The 12,858-nt window shown below is 34.6% G+C and overlaps 1 pseudogene; it reads left to right on the forward strand.

Moving 5' to 3' along the window:
• The first annotated feature begins 213 nt into the window (after positions 1-213).
• On the forward strand, positions 214-3,573 carry LOC129317380 (receptor-like protein Cf-9 homolog; annotated as a pseudogene).
• The last annotated feature ends 9,285 nt before the right edge of the window (positions 3,574-12,858 follow it).

Consider the following 12,858-nt stretch of genomic DNA (forward strand, 5'->3'; position numbering starts at 1 on the left):
ATTAAATACATCAACAGAAGGCATGTTAGAGTCACGCCTTTTCCGTTTTCATTTTTTTAAAAAAAATAATTTGTGGTACAAATTAAGCACACATTCGCTGTCAGAGTCATGCTTTCCACACGTCTTTGGTAAGGAAAAGGCTCCTTCTATAAATGAATCTTCATCTTGTGGATGCCAATTCACTCAATCGTTTCCTTCCTACGTTCTTCAGTTATGGCATTTGCAATGATGCTCTGTTTCTACTTGTTCTTTCTTTCTCCTTCCCTTTCTTCTTCTCTCAAACCCCCCTTTTGTGATTCTCATGACTCCTCTGCCCTTCTCCATTTCAAACACTCTTTCTCTCTCAATCATTCTGCTTCAATTGCATGTGATGAGTTTATTGAATATGACTACTACTATGACTACTACTTCGATGACTACACCTTTCAATATAGGAACTCATCTTATCCAAAGACAGCTTCATGGGAAAGTGATTCAAATTGCTGCTTGTGGGAAGGGGTCATGTGTGACTCCATGTCAGGCCATGTGATTGGCCTTGATCTCAGTTGTAGCTGGCTTCAAGGTCAACTCCATCCTAACAACACTCTCTTCCAACTTTTGCATCTCCAAACACTCAACTTGGCTTGCAATGATTTTAGTGGGTCTTGATATCTTCTCAGTTTGGTGAGCTTTCCAGTCTCACTCATCTCAATTTAAGCTACTCTAGTTTTACTGGTGAAATTCCTTCCAAAATTGCATATTTGTCTAAATTGGTCTCTCTTGATTTATCTTGGAATGGATTTTCCTCATTTGAGAAGTGGAGTACTTTGGGACTTGAACCATCCACATGGGAGAAGCTCATTCTAAACATGACTGATCTACAAGAACTTGCTTTAAATGATGTAAATATGTCTTCTATTTCACTAAGCTCCTTGTCATTACTCGTGAATTTGTCATCCTCTTTGGTCTCCCTTAGACTTCAAGATATTGAGTTGCAAGGGAATATCACAAGTGACGTTCTCTGCCTAAAAAATCTTCAGCAACTAGATTTGTCAAGGAATGGAAATCTCAATGTTCAACTTTCAAAGTCCAATTGGAGCTCTCCTCTTTCACTTTTGGATCTTAGTAACACTGTTTTCTCAGGGGCAATGCTTGATTCCATTGGCCAATTGAAATATCTTAGTCATCTAGATCTAAGAAATTGTGAATTTGAAGGGCGGGTTCCTTTGGGGTTCAGGAATCTCACCCAACTAACTTATTTGGACATTTCTTCCAACAAGTTTAGTGGTGACATCTCATTCCTTTCAAACCTACAACATCTCACTTTCTTAAGCCTTAGAGGCAATAATTTTGTTGGTGAAATCCCGTCTGAAATCTCACAGATGTCTAAATTAGAGTCACTTGACTTGTCTTTAAATTTTGGTACGAAGGAGAGTTCATCACTTAGACTTGAACCATCTACTTGGGAAAAGCTGATTCTAAACAAAACCAATTTAAGGATACTAAGGTTAAGTCATGTGAACATGTCCTCTGTTACACCAAAGTCTCTTTCTCAGCTCATGAATTTGTCATCATCTTTGATTGATCTTTCTCTTAGTGAAACTTCTTTGCAAGGTAATATCACAAATAGCATTTTCTATTTGAAAATCTTAAATATCTAGACATGAGTTGGAATACAAATGCAAAGGTTCAACTTTCAAAGCTCAACCGAAGCTCTCCTCTAAGGGCTTTGGTTCTTGATGGGACACCTTTCTCAAGAGAAATACTAGATTCTATAGGCCATTTGAAGTCTCTTGAAGACCTATATCTCAGAAATTGCCAATTTGAAGGGCCTATTCCTCCAAGTTTCAAGAATCTCACTCAACTCACCTCTTTGGACCTTTCGTCAAACAAATTTAGTGGTGGGATCTCATTCCTTTCAACACTTGTAAATCTCACTTGGATAAATCTTTCCAATAATAACTTTAGTGGTCAAATCCCATCACTTCCAACCTTGAATGTCTCCATGAGTTAGATCTTTCAAACAATAATTTTAGTGGTGGGGTCTCATTTCTTTCAACACTAGTAAATCTCACTTCCTTATCTCTTTCCAATAATAGTTTTAGTGGTCAACTCCCATCCTCACTTGGCAACCTTGAATGTCTCAAAGTCCTAGATCTTTCAATAAATAATTTTAGTGGGGCAATTCCAGATGTGTTGGGAAGCTTAGTGAATTACGCTATTTGGAACTCAATAATAATAATTTCAGTGGTCAAGTTCCTTCATCCCTTTCAAATACAAGTGTTAAATTCTTGATCTTAGCTTTAACAAGTTAGAAGGAAACCTCACAATTTCATTCTTTGGAGCTGAATTTTTTTCAGTCTCAAACAATAAATTTAAGGGAGATATTTCCTTTCTATTTTGCAATGCAAGCTCACTTGAGATACTCAACTTGTCTCACAACAACTTGTCAGGCCATATTCCACAATGCCTTGTTGCCCTCCCAAATCTCTCTGTTCTAGATCTACAGATGAATAATTTTTCTGGAACTTTACCAAAGAATTTTTCAAAGAGTAATGTCCTACAAACTTTGCATTTCAACAGCAACCGATTCAAGGGATCATTGCCTATGTCTTTGGGTCATTGTACTGAGCTAGAAATATTTGATGTTGGACAGAATGAGATTGAGGATACATTTCCTTGTTGGCTTGATGCTCTATCAGAGTTGCAAGTACTTGTTTTAAGAGATAATAGGTTTTATGGGGTGATTCCTAGTTCCAATACCAAGCATCCATTTCCTAAGTTAAGGATTTTTGACATTTCCAACAACCACTTTAATGGATCTTTGCCAAAAACATACATCAAGGAGCTTAAAGGAATGATGAAAATAGATGATGTTGAAGATGGTTCACAATATATGGGAAGTAAAAATTATTCTGCATATAAGGATTCAGTAATGATCACATGGAAAGGTTACATTATAGAGTTGGAAAGGATCTTGACAATATTCACCACCATTGACTTGTCAAATAATAAATTTGATGGGGAGATTCCAATTGCCATTGGAGAGCTACATGCACTAATAGGGCTAAACCTCTCCCACAATAGAATCACTGGTTCTATTCCAAAATCATTGGGGAATTTGACAGGTCTAGAATGGTTAGATCTATCATGTAACAAGATTGTGGGTGAGATTCCTCAAGAATTGACAAATCTCAACTTTCTTGCTGTTTTGAACCTTTCACAAAATCAGCTTGAGGGGAACATACCAAGAGGTAAACAATTTGATACATTCCAAAGTGATTCATATGAGGGAAATGTAGGATTGTGTGGTGTTCCATTGTCAAAAACTTGCGATATTAAGGATGGATCTTCATCAACTTTTGAATCTCATGAGAAATTAGGATTTGATTGGAAACCAGTAGCCTTGGGATATGGATGTGGAATGGTATTTGGAATCCTCATGGGATATGTTGTGTTCTCAATTGGGAAACCTCGTTGGCTTGTTAAAATTTTTGGAAGTCAAAATATGAAACAAGCAAAAAGGACAAGAAGGAGGGCTCATGCAAATTGAAGAAGAATGAAGCAGCTAGAGATTGGGGATTTGGATGTTGTTGTGGTTTCGTTGTAATTTTTTTTTTTTTGGTTCTTTGTTTGGCTTGTTGTATCATGTCAATTAAGTATTGTACTGACAATAAGATCAGTGTATTATGTTTTCTTTTAAATGTAATAGCTTGAATATTTTTTTTTATGTAATTTAAGTGATTTGTTATCACTATCGTTTTTTTTTATCCCTGTGTTTTGAAGTATGAGCAACATTAGTTAGTTTCTTTATTATTTTATTTAAACTAGCAGACCATTGAAAAAATAAAAATAATTAAGATTCTATTACAAAATCTGAATTACATTCAATCTTATTATTGCATTGTTTTTCTAAAACAATCTTATTGCATAAGTTGGTCTGTCTTCAAACATCATAGCACATCTTACATATTTTCCAAATCTTTCTTGCGAACTTTTTAAATTTACAAAAGCAAAAAAAAAAAAAGAAAAATCCAAATTACCAATTGTATGTGATTACTCAAATTTCAGATTAATTAATAATAATGATAGTTAATTATTATTAATTTTGAGCATCAGGCCATCAGACATTCATTACTTTGTTCATGTATAATTATTTCAGATTTGAAATTTGATGCTAATTTAAATTATAAATAGAAAGTCCTTGAATTTGTATCCAAAAAAGAAAAAGAAAAGAAAAGCCCTTGCATTTTCCCATCAAATCTTAGTCACATATGGTCAATAAAATTTGTTAATATGGGACCCATTTTGAAAATTCTTTATAAGATGACTCTGCAAACCATTATTCACGGCACCTTAATTCTTCTACACATGTGACATATCATAAAAGGTCAATGACTGATCGACTTTTTTTTTCTTTGTACTTTTAACAAAATGAAATGAAGATCTTTGTATTTTACTCTAAATTGTATGAGAATGATCAATTTAACGAAATTAATATGGAGACAATTTGAAGGAATTTTAAATTTTGAGGACATAAATTCTTCAATGTGTTAGGTGCAATCTCCCCCTCCTTCATGGAGCCTCAATCTCAACAGTTATTGAATTTCTCACGGCAATAGTCATAATTTGTAAGTTTGATCGTGATCAAGCTAATCGTCATGAAATTATTACATTTTTATCTCTATTAAAATATTATATAAAAAACCAAAGACCTAATATATAAACTAATATATAAATTTAAATAAGTTAATATACATTCATATTCACAAATTGAACTCAAAATAAGTAGATGATAATAATCAATAATCAGTGTTCATTAGTTACTCATGTAACATTAGCATTTAGAAAACTGATTAACTCCAATTTGATAAATATGTAGAGGCTTCAAGCACCAATTCTTAAGATGATAGATTATGTTAGCATCACACCATTATATTTTAAAATTTCTTCATATATAATAATAACTCTTATTAATAATATGGAACACTATTTTAAAATTTCATTATACACCTTCTTGCACATCATTCACTGTCTAAAAGGTCAATTCTTACATATTTCACACAGATAAATTATTATTATAAAATTATAAAATAGCAGAAAAAAGATTTAATAAAAGGACTTTTGTTTCCTTGCTATAAGTAGGCTCATTCTTCCATACTAAATTTATTAAAAAGTACATGACAATTTTTTTTATGCCCTTGGGATCATTTCAATATTTTTTAATTCCTAGGGACTAGTTTTTTTAGTCTTCCTTATTTTTTAAAAAGATTGTCCAAATTATTTGTAAAAATGATGCGTTCACTTTTTTTTTAATGAGGTTCCTTTAATACAATTTAATGTGCATCTCATCATAAATAAAAGTCTCTGTACAAGTTGTGATTATTTGTTTAATATTTGTCTATGTTATAGAGAAGAGTTTGTAGTCAAGACAGAGCCGCCAAGGTTTGTTAATTTTTTTTTTCAGCAATTAGTTTCTTTATTTATGGGTCATTTATATGATAGTTGAAGAAAATTCCACATCTCAAGTCATGCATTGATAAAAAAGATTGAATTTATTAAAAGGGTTAAATCCTTAACTGGATTGCCAAATTTTAGGGGATTTCTGCTATGCTATTAAAAGGTTGTTGTTGATAGGTTAGCTAAAGCTGGACATTTTATTCCTTCAAGGGCTTCTTACCCTAGTCAACAGGTTGCAAAGGCATCTGTCAATTATATAGTCCAGTTTCTCTCCATTCTCTATTTTCCTTTCTCTCTCTCCTCTTATCTCTCTTTCCTATTCCCCTGTACTTTATTGTCTCCTTTATTTCTCTCTTCCTGTCTTTCTACAGTATCATTTTGCTACCCTTCCAAAGTCCCCAACTTTATGAATCTTCCATAGCCTTCCGCTGATTAGTTTTAGCAATTACACGGACATGCTTTGGCACGAGACATGAAAATCCAACAAAAATCTTGGTACACTCAATGTATAGTGCAGCAATAACCTTCTGAACATGTTGTCTTAAAGAGGAAGGCTAACACTCAAGTAAGACTGTTAGTAGAAGAAGCACACTTTTTTAATATTAGAGGGCAATGGAAATTCATCAATTATTACTCTCTTTCATACAAATTCACTTCAAAAGAGTCAGAACTATTGATTTGTTACACATATATACGAGCAACAAGCCCGTCCTTGCACAGATCAGGAAGTTCCAGCTACGAAACCTGTAAAATATCTAGCATGATTAAAATAAATTTAGGTTGTGTTTGGATGGATGGATTTAAGTTGAGAATTTAGATTTAAAATCTCATATTTGAAATCTCACATTTCAAATTCATAGATTCTAAATTATTTGTTTGCATGATATAAAAAATTTCACATTACAATATTAAAATATTTTGTTTGGATCTAAATTAAAATTTTAAATTTTAAAATTTTTTTTAAAGATCGGTCAAACTCGACGATTCAAATGTCCAACTTCCAATAGAATCAGATAGCCAAAGCCGATAGGGACTGTGACACCGGTGACAATCAGGTTAGGACGCCTAACTTCCACCTAGACTAGACCATCATGATGACAGGGACCGAACGAATGGGGCCAGACAATCAACTCCTACTGGGACTGAACAGACAGAGACTGAACAACTGACTTCCACTGGAACTGGACCAATAACAGTGACAGGGATTTGACTGTCAACTTTCGCTGGGAATGAACCAATGATAATGACAGGGACCTAATGGTCGACTTCCACAGAGACCGGACTAATAACGACCAAACAGTTGAATTCTACCGAGACTAGACCAACAACGACGATAGGGACCTGATGGTCTACTTCCACCGAGACCGAATCGATGGTGACGACGAAGACTGAATGATTGACTTCCACCTGGACTAGATTATAGGCAATAGCGAGGATCGACCAACCACCTTCTACTGGGATAGGATGGCCGACTTCCATAAGGACCAGCGATGATGGCCATTCAGACCAAACCCATGATGACGATCTGAATAGGATGGTTGACTTCAATTAGGATAAGATGGCCGACTTCCATCAAGACGAGGCCCATGCAAAATTCGATTGTTGGGTGGTCCTGTCATCGCCATTGGCCCGATCCTGGTGGAAGTCGGTTGTGTTGTGGTTACCGTCACTCCAATCCCAATAGAAGCTAGTCCTTCATTTCCTGTCATCACCATTAGTTTGGTCCCTATAGAAGTCAATCGTTCAATCCCTGTCGTCGCCATCGGCTCAGTCCTGGTGGAAGTTAATAGTCCAGTTTAGTGGTTGTTGTTGATCCGGTCCCAATGTAAGTCGGCCATTCAGTATGATGGTCACCGTTTGTCTTGTCCTTATAGAAATTGGCCATTCGGTGCCCTTCATCGCCATCAGTCCGATCCCAGTGGAAGTTGGGCTTTGAATCGGTCCAATCCCAATGGAAATTGGCTGTCCCCATCCTGAATGTCGCCGTCAGTCAAGTCTCGATGGAAGTTGGCCGTCCTGTCTCGAACATCACCATAGGTCCAGTCTCAGTGGAAGTCGGTCATCTCGTCCTGATCGTCGCTCTAGGTTCGGTCTTGGTGGAAGTTGATCGTCTAGTCTCGATCAATGGTAACAACTTGTTTCCATCAACTTAGACTATCTAGTCCAATTACCATTAATAAGTCGATCAAGCCTTCATGGATTCGAGTCAAATTACAAAAGAGATTGAGTTAGGATTTGAAATAATAAAGGTTTAGAGACTGAGGTAGAACTTGAATTTGGGTCCAAATCAATCCGTACATTTTTAATTACCCAAAAAATGAATTTCACTCCAATCCAAATCTAAATTTAGATATATCCAAACATAGCATTAAATTTTTTTCCTGTTGAATTAAATTTTGTACAGAAATCACCTCTTCGAAGAATTTTGGCAATTCGTTGTATACTTGCTTGAGCTCATCCAACTACTTAATAACAAAATTGTCCACAGCTTAACCTCATGAAAGAAGGAGCATTTATCAAACATGCATAGACTGAACCTGAAAATCCACGGACTAAATTATTTGTTACAATCTCTTTCAAGAAGCCCCGTGTATGAAGAAAGATGTTGTTGTCAAAGCTCAATACCAGGAGCATATTTTATAATTTCATTTTATTGGCATATTAAAGTGGAAATAAAAAGCAAGGAAATTAGGTTTAACCTCATCACAGAAACCCTCTTTAAACACCGTGGCATGCCCCATTTCTTTTTGTCCTTTTTACATCAATTACACCAATTACTTGCAAAACATGTCACCACTTAAGGCAAGGATCCAATCAAACCAGGTTATACCCGACTTGAATAAAGTCTGTCAATTACATTGACTATTAGCAGTGATGAAATCAGACGCCTTAAAGCATGCATCCTTTTTACAACAAGCTTGATGCAATAAAAGCAGAATCAGCTGAAAATAATGACACATGACTTCTGCTGTCTCAAATTTGATTGTCCCATACCAAAGGAGCAATACAATAATCAGTTTTCAATCTTGTGAGTGAAAAGTAAATGAAAACCTTTTATGGGGTAATTATTGTCAAGATTTGTTAAAAACATACTTGAAAGGGCAACTGAATAGTTCAGTATTTTAACATCTATAAACTACATTTTAAGCAGGCATATTCTTGATAACATTGATGCAAGAAAAACATAATGTCGGCTAAGCAGAAAAATGACGACATATGGGTCCTCTCTCTCAAGATGAATTGTCCTCTGTTCAAAACTTCTAAGAAAGGAACAATATAAGTTTTCAGTCTTCTAAATGAATTGAAAAAATCACTCTTTTGAGGGGAATTATTGTCAAGATTAATTTAAATCCGCTTAAAAGGGCAAGTAAATAGTCCAACATTCTAACTTTCATATACTACATTTTGGGACAAAATCTGAAGGATAGGGAACTATGATAAGTTGGGAGTAGAAGTGAAACGGTTAAAAGAAGAAAGTAAATAAAAAGGTAATTAGTGTCCATTTAGTGTTTATTGCAATATTTTAATCTTACACCTGAACATAGGAACCGAGTAACAGCAAGACACTCACTCAAAGGAGAAATATACAATTGAAATGAAGTTAATGGATAATTTTGTTTGTGGCAATGATGAGGCCCGATAACTTATTTAGGCCTGTTTAAATCAGTTTTATGCTTCAGCACATCTACATTAACACAAATTTTACTGCTACTTTTAAATTAAACTTCCACCCACCCAATTCAAGGGAAAGTTTTGCACAAATACAAAATACATTTCCATGCCATTAGTTTCCATAAATATGACAAACAATAGTCACCATTTTAATGAAGTTGAAGCTGGTGAAATTGAATAAGTTACCAGCTCATAGACATAAGCAAGCTCTGTCATTATGCATGAAACTGCTTGCCAGAGAGCTAAACACCAAGAAATCATTTAGACTTTGACATAATCGTACACATGCATGCTTTAAGAAGAAAGATTTGCACCTACTCAATGATATTCAACTTCAAGCACGTCAGTTCTTCTCGTACACCTTCAGATATTCCAACTTCAAACATCTTGTTTATGTGCAACAGTGCACAAATACTCTAAAAGATGTAAAGAATACAAAACAAGAAATAGTCTTTTTATCAACAGGTAAAAGTAAACATTGATTCACAGCAAATGTGAACAAGAAAAAATTAGCACGCATTCTTCATGCCAGCATCTGAATAAGAAACTGAAAGTTTAAAGATGTTAGGAAAATTCACTTTCAAAAGAGCTGTCCAATCAGAGCTGTTGCATATCAAGCTTGGGGAATCAAATTTCTTCGGTGCTGAAATTAAATATCTAAAAATATTAGTATGCAGGGAATGCAGAACAGAGAAGCATTGAAAGCAAATTTTAGTAAACAATTGTCACATCATAATTTTTTCATTGTACCGAATCATGTTGGCCTATCTTCAAATAACAGTAGTTTACGCTTTTAGGAACCCAGCATAACAGAATGAAAACCACCCTACTTCAACGATTAATGCAAAATTTCGACCTATGCAATTAGCAAACATATATAGTTAGTGTTGCGCACATCATGCTTTTTTCAATTACCTGAGGGTCTTAAGACTCTTGAACATTACTGAAACTAAAGAAGAGAACTTCACAAATAGTCCTATAAGTATCACATCCCAAAAATCGAGGGTAACCGACACAGAATGTGAACCACATCGCACATCCCTCAAGAATCGAGAGATTTTTCAATTACCAAACATAATTATATTTATATTAATTTATAACATGCACGACCATTTTCATCTTAATAAAAGTTTTAATATTTTTATAGAAATTTTGGTAGAATCTCCTTATAAATAGGATCTCCCAAAAACTCTACAATACAATGTTTTACACAAAAGATCATTTTAATTAGGAGCTCAACTCCTTCCAGCTAGTAGGCAGAATATACAATAAAATAAAGAACCTAGCTATAGACTACGTGGAGTACCTAGATATAAATTTACAAAAATAAAATTTCATAACTCAAATTTTACATTGAAAAAAAAAACTTCAACCTTAGGTCCTTCAATTTTGGTCAAGAATAAATTCCCTCAATATTCATTAGCAAGAGGTTCAGCATTGGCTACATTATATGGACCATAATCATTTCCAGTGAATAACGCCCCAATAACAAATAATTAAACATGAATAAAAAGAAAGCTAAAAATAATTATGTAAGTTAAAAAAAACAACGATCTCCATAAAAATTCAAATAAATTCAGAATAAAAGACTCTACATAACTTTAAATGAAATCTTGAACCATTAGGTTATCATATCAAATACTGTTATCACTTAATTTCAAGGAAGCAAATAAATGAAATAAGTAATTAAAAATAGATTATTAATTAAAACCAATGTGATATAAAATCATTAAATAATCAATTTCATATTTATAAGGACTTGTTAGGATAATTAACAAACGTGGACACACAGTCTACAATGATAAGTAATCAGATGTGATCGAAACCACAAAACAGACGTGAACACACAGTCCACGAGAGTAAGTAACCAGACGTGGTCAAAGCCACGAAACAGACGTAAACACATGGTCTACGAGGATAAGTAACCAAACATGGTCGAAGCTACAGATGTAGGTAGGAGACCCACGAATATCAAACGTGAAAATAGAGCTCACGAAAATCTAACTAGCTAGTCATTTACCATGACGCGCTAAAGGCTAACAAAACTGCCGTTAGCAATCAGTGTTCTGTATACAATCCCTTCTTAAATTCACTTTCAGACATGTGAGAAAATCATCACTTTCAAAAATAAAATTTCTCTTCCAAATATCAAACTCGCATGAAATGTATAAAAACATTGATTTATCTAAATATGAAAATTCATAATTAATATCTCATAAATTGTTCACCAATTTTTATAGTTGACTTTATCAATTAAAGGATTACTAGAATTTGTAAAAGCACTTTCGTCAATCTGAAAAATATAAGTCATGACTCTAAGAAGCAAAGCAATTTAATTAACATAAATAGCTAAAGCAAGAGAAATATATAAGTATTTGTAAATTATTAAAAATAATATTTTGATGAAGAAAATTTTCTAATATATAAATTGATTGGGACGTTATCCACTTACCTGAAATGTTTTCAAGATTCAAAGTTCCCCTCTTATAACTTCAATCAAATTTCTTCTCTTATAAACACCCTATAAAATCTATCAAGGTCTTAGTTAACACTGAATAAGTTCAAGAGTTTCCTCCCAACATTATCACCCCAACTATAATAGATTTGAAATTTTTAAACCAAGACTTTACACATAAAAATTGCTCAATAACCATTGCTAATTACTCCATTAAATTAAGTTTTTTGTTAGGACACCAAGAACCACACACTAAAGCTCTTTAACATTCAACTAGCTATACACATATCCCCACCACGCTTTATTGTTAAATTCCTTCATAATATTCAAGTTAGGCTCAAGAATCATTAACATTCAAATTAGATATACTTTTTATATGTGAGTTATTTAAATCTCAAAATACATCTTCAGACAAAATTGCTTTTAGCAAGCATTTTATCAAACACTTCATAAGCATCAAGTCATAAACTAATACCAACTTTTCCCTCATCGATTCCAACTTTCAAAATTTACAATGAAGATTTTTAAATCCTTCAAACTCCAACATATATATATATATATATGCCTTAACAGAAAATTAATCTCAACCACATAAGTCCCAATTCTTATCTATGCATTTCACATGGTTAAACGAAAATAAAAGTCCACAACTTAGCCAAAACACACGCACAGGACAGCAAAAAGAAAGAGAACTTAAAGTTCTATACCTCATATTACCAACTAGAGACAGAGAAGGGAAGGAGAATTCGAAACTCATGCTGAACAGGGGAATGGAGACTTTCAGTTATTGCAGCAACAGAGGAAGAAAATAAAAGGACCAACAGCAACCTCTTTCAGTACAAAGAATTTTCAGCTAGATTCCAGCTGAATCACGTTGACAGCAGCAAAAAGAGGAAGAAGAAGGTGTAGCTCAGCAACTGTGAAGGAGGAGGAGGAGGAGGAGAAAATCTGAAGCACTCCCACCAGCACGCCGACGATGAGTAAAAAGAGAGGAAGTCGGACGGGAAGCAGAGTAGGGAGAACTGAAATTCGAGGTTCACACGCACACCGGACGACGTCACAGCAAGGGAGGGGAAAACGATCGACGACACACCTAGGAGAACTCGCGACTCAAACTCTTAGCAGCCGCGGACGAAACTCTGGACTCATCAGTACCGGCGACAGCTGAAAACCAAGAAGGAAGTACAGGGGAGAAGCTTCCCGATCGGTCTCCATTGGCGGTGAAGAATTAGAGCGTTCGTGTCGGTGAAGGAAAGGAAGGAAATGGATTGGACGAGCGCTCTGTTTTCGCG

This window comes from Prosopis cineraria, unplaced genomic scaffold, assembly GCF_029017545.1.
Source record: "Prosopis cineraria cultivar Desert tree isolate PC_DT_omini unplaced genomic scaffold, ASM2901754v1 PC8, whole genome shotgun sequence".
NCBI lineage: Eukaryota > Viridiplantae > Streptophyta > Magnoliopsida > Fabales > Fabaceae > Prosopis > Prosopis cineraria.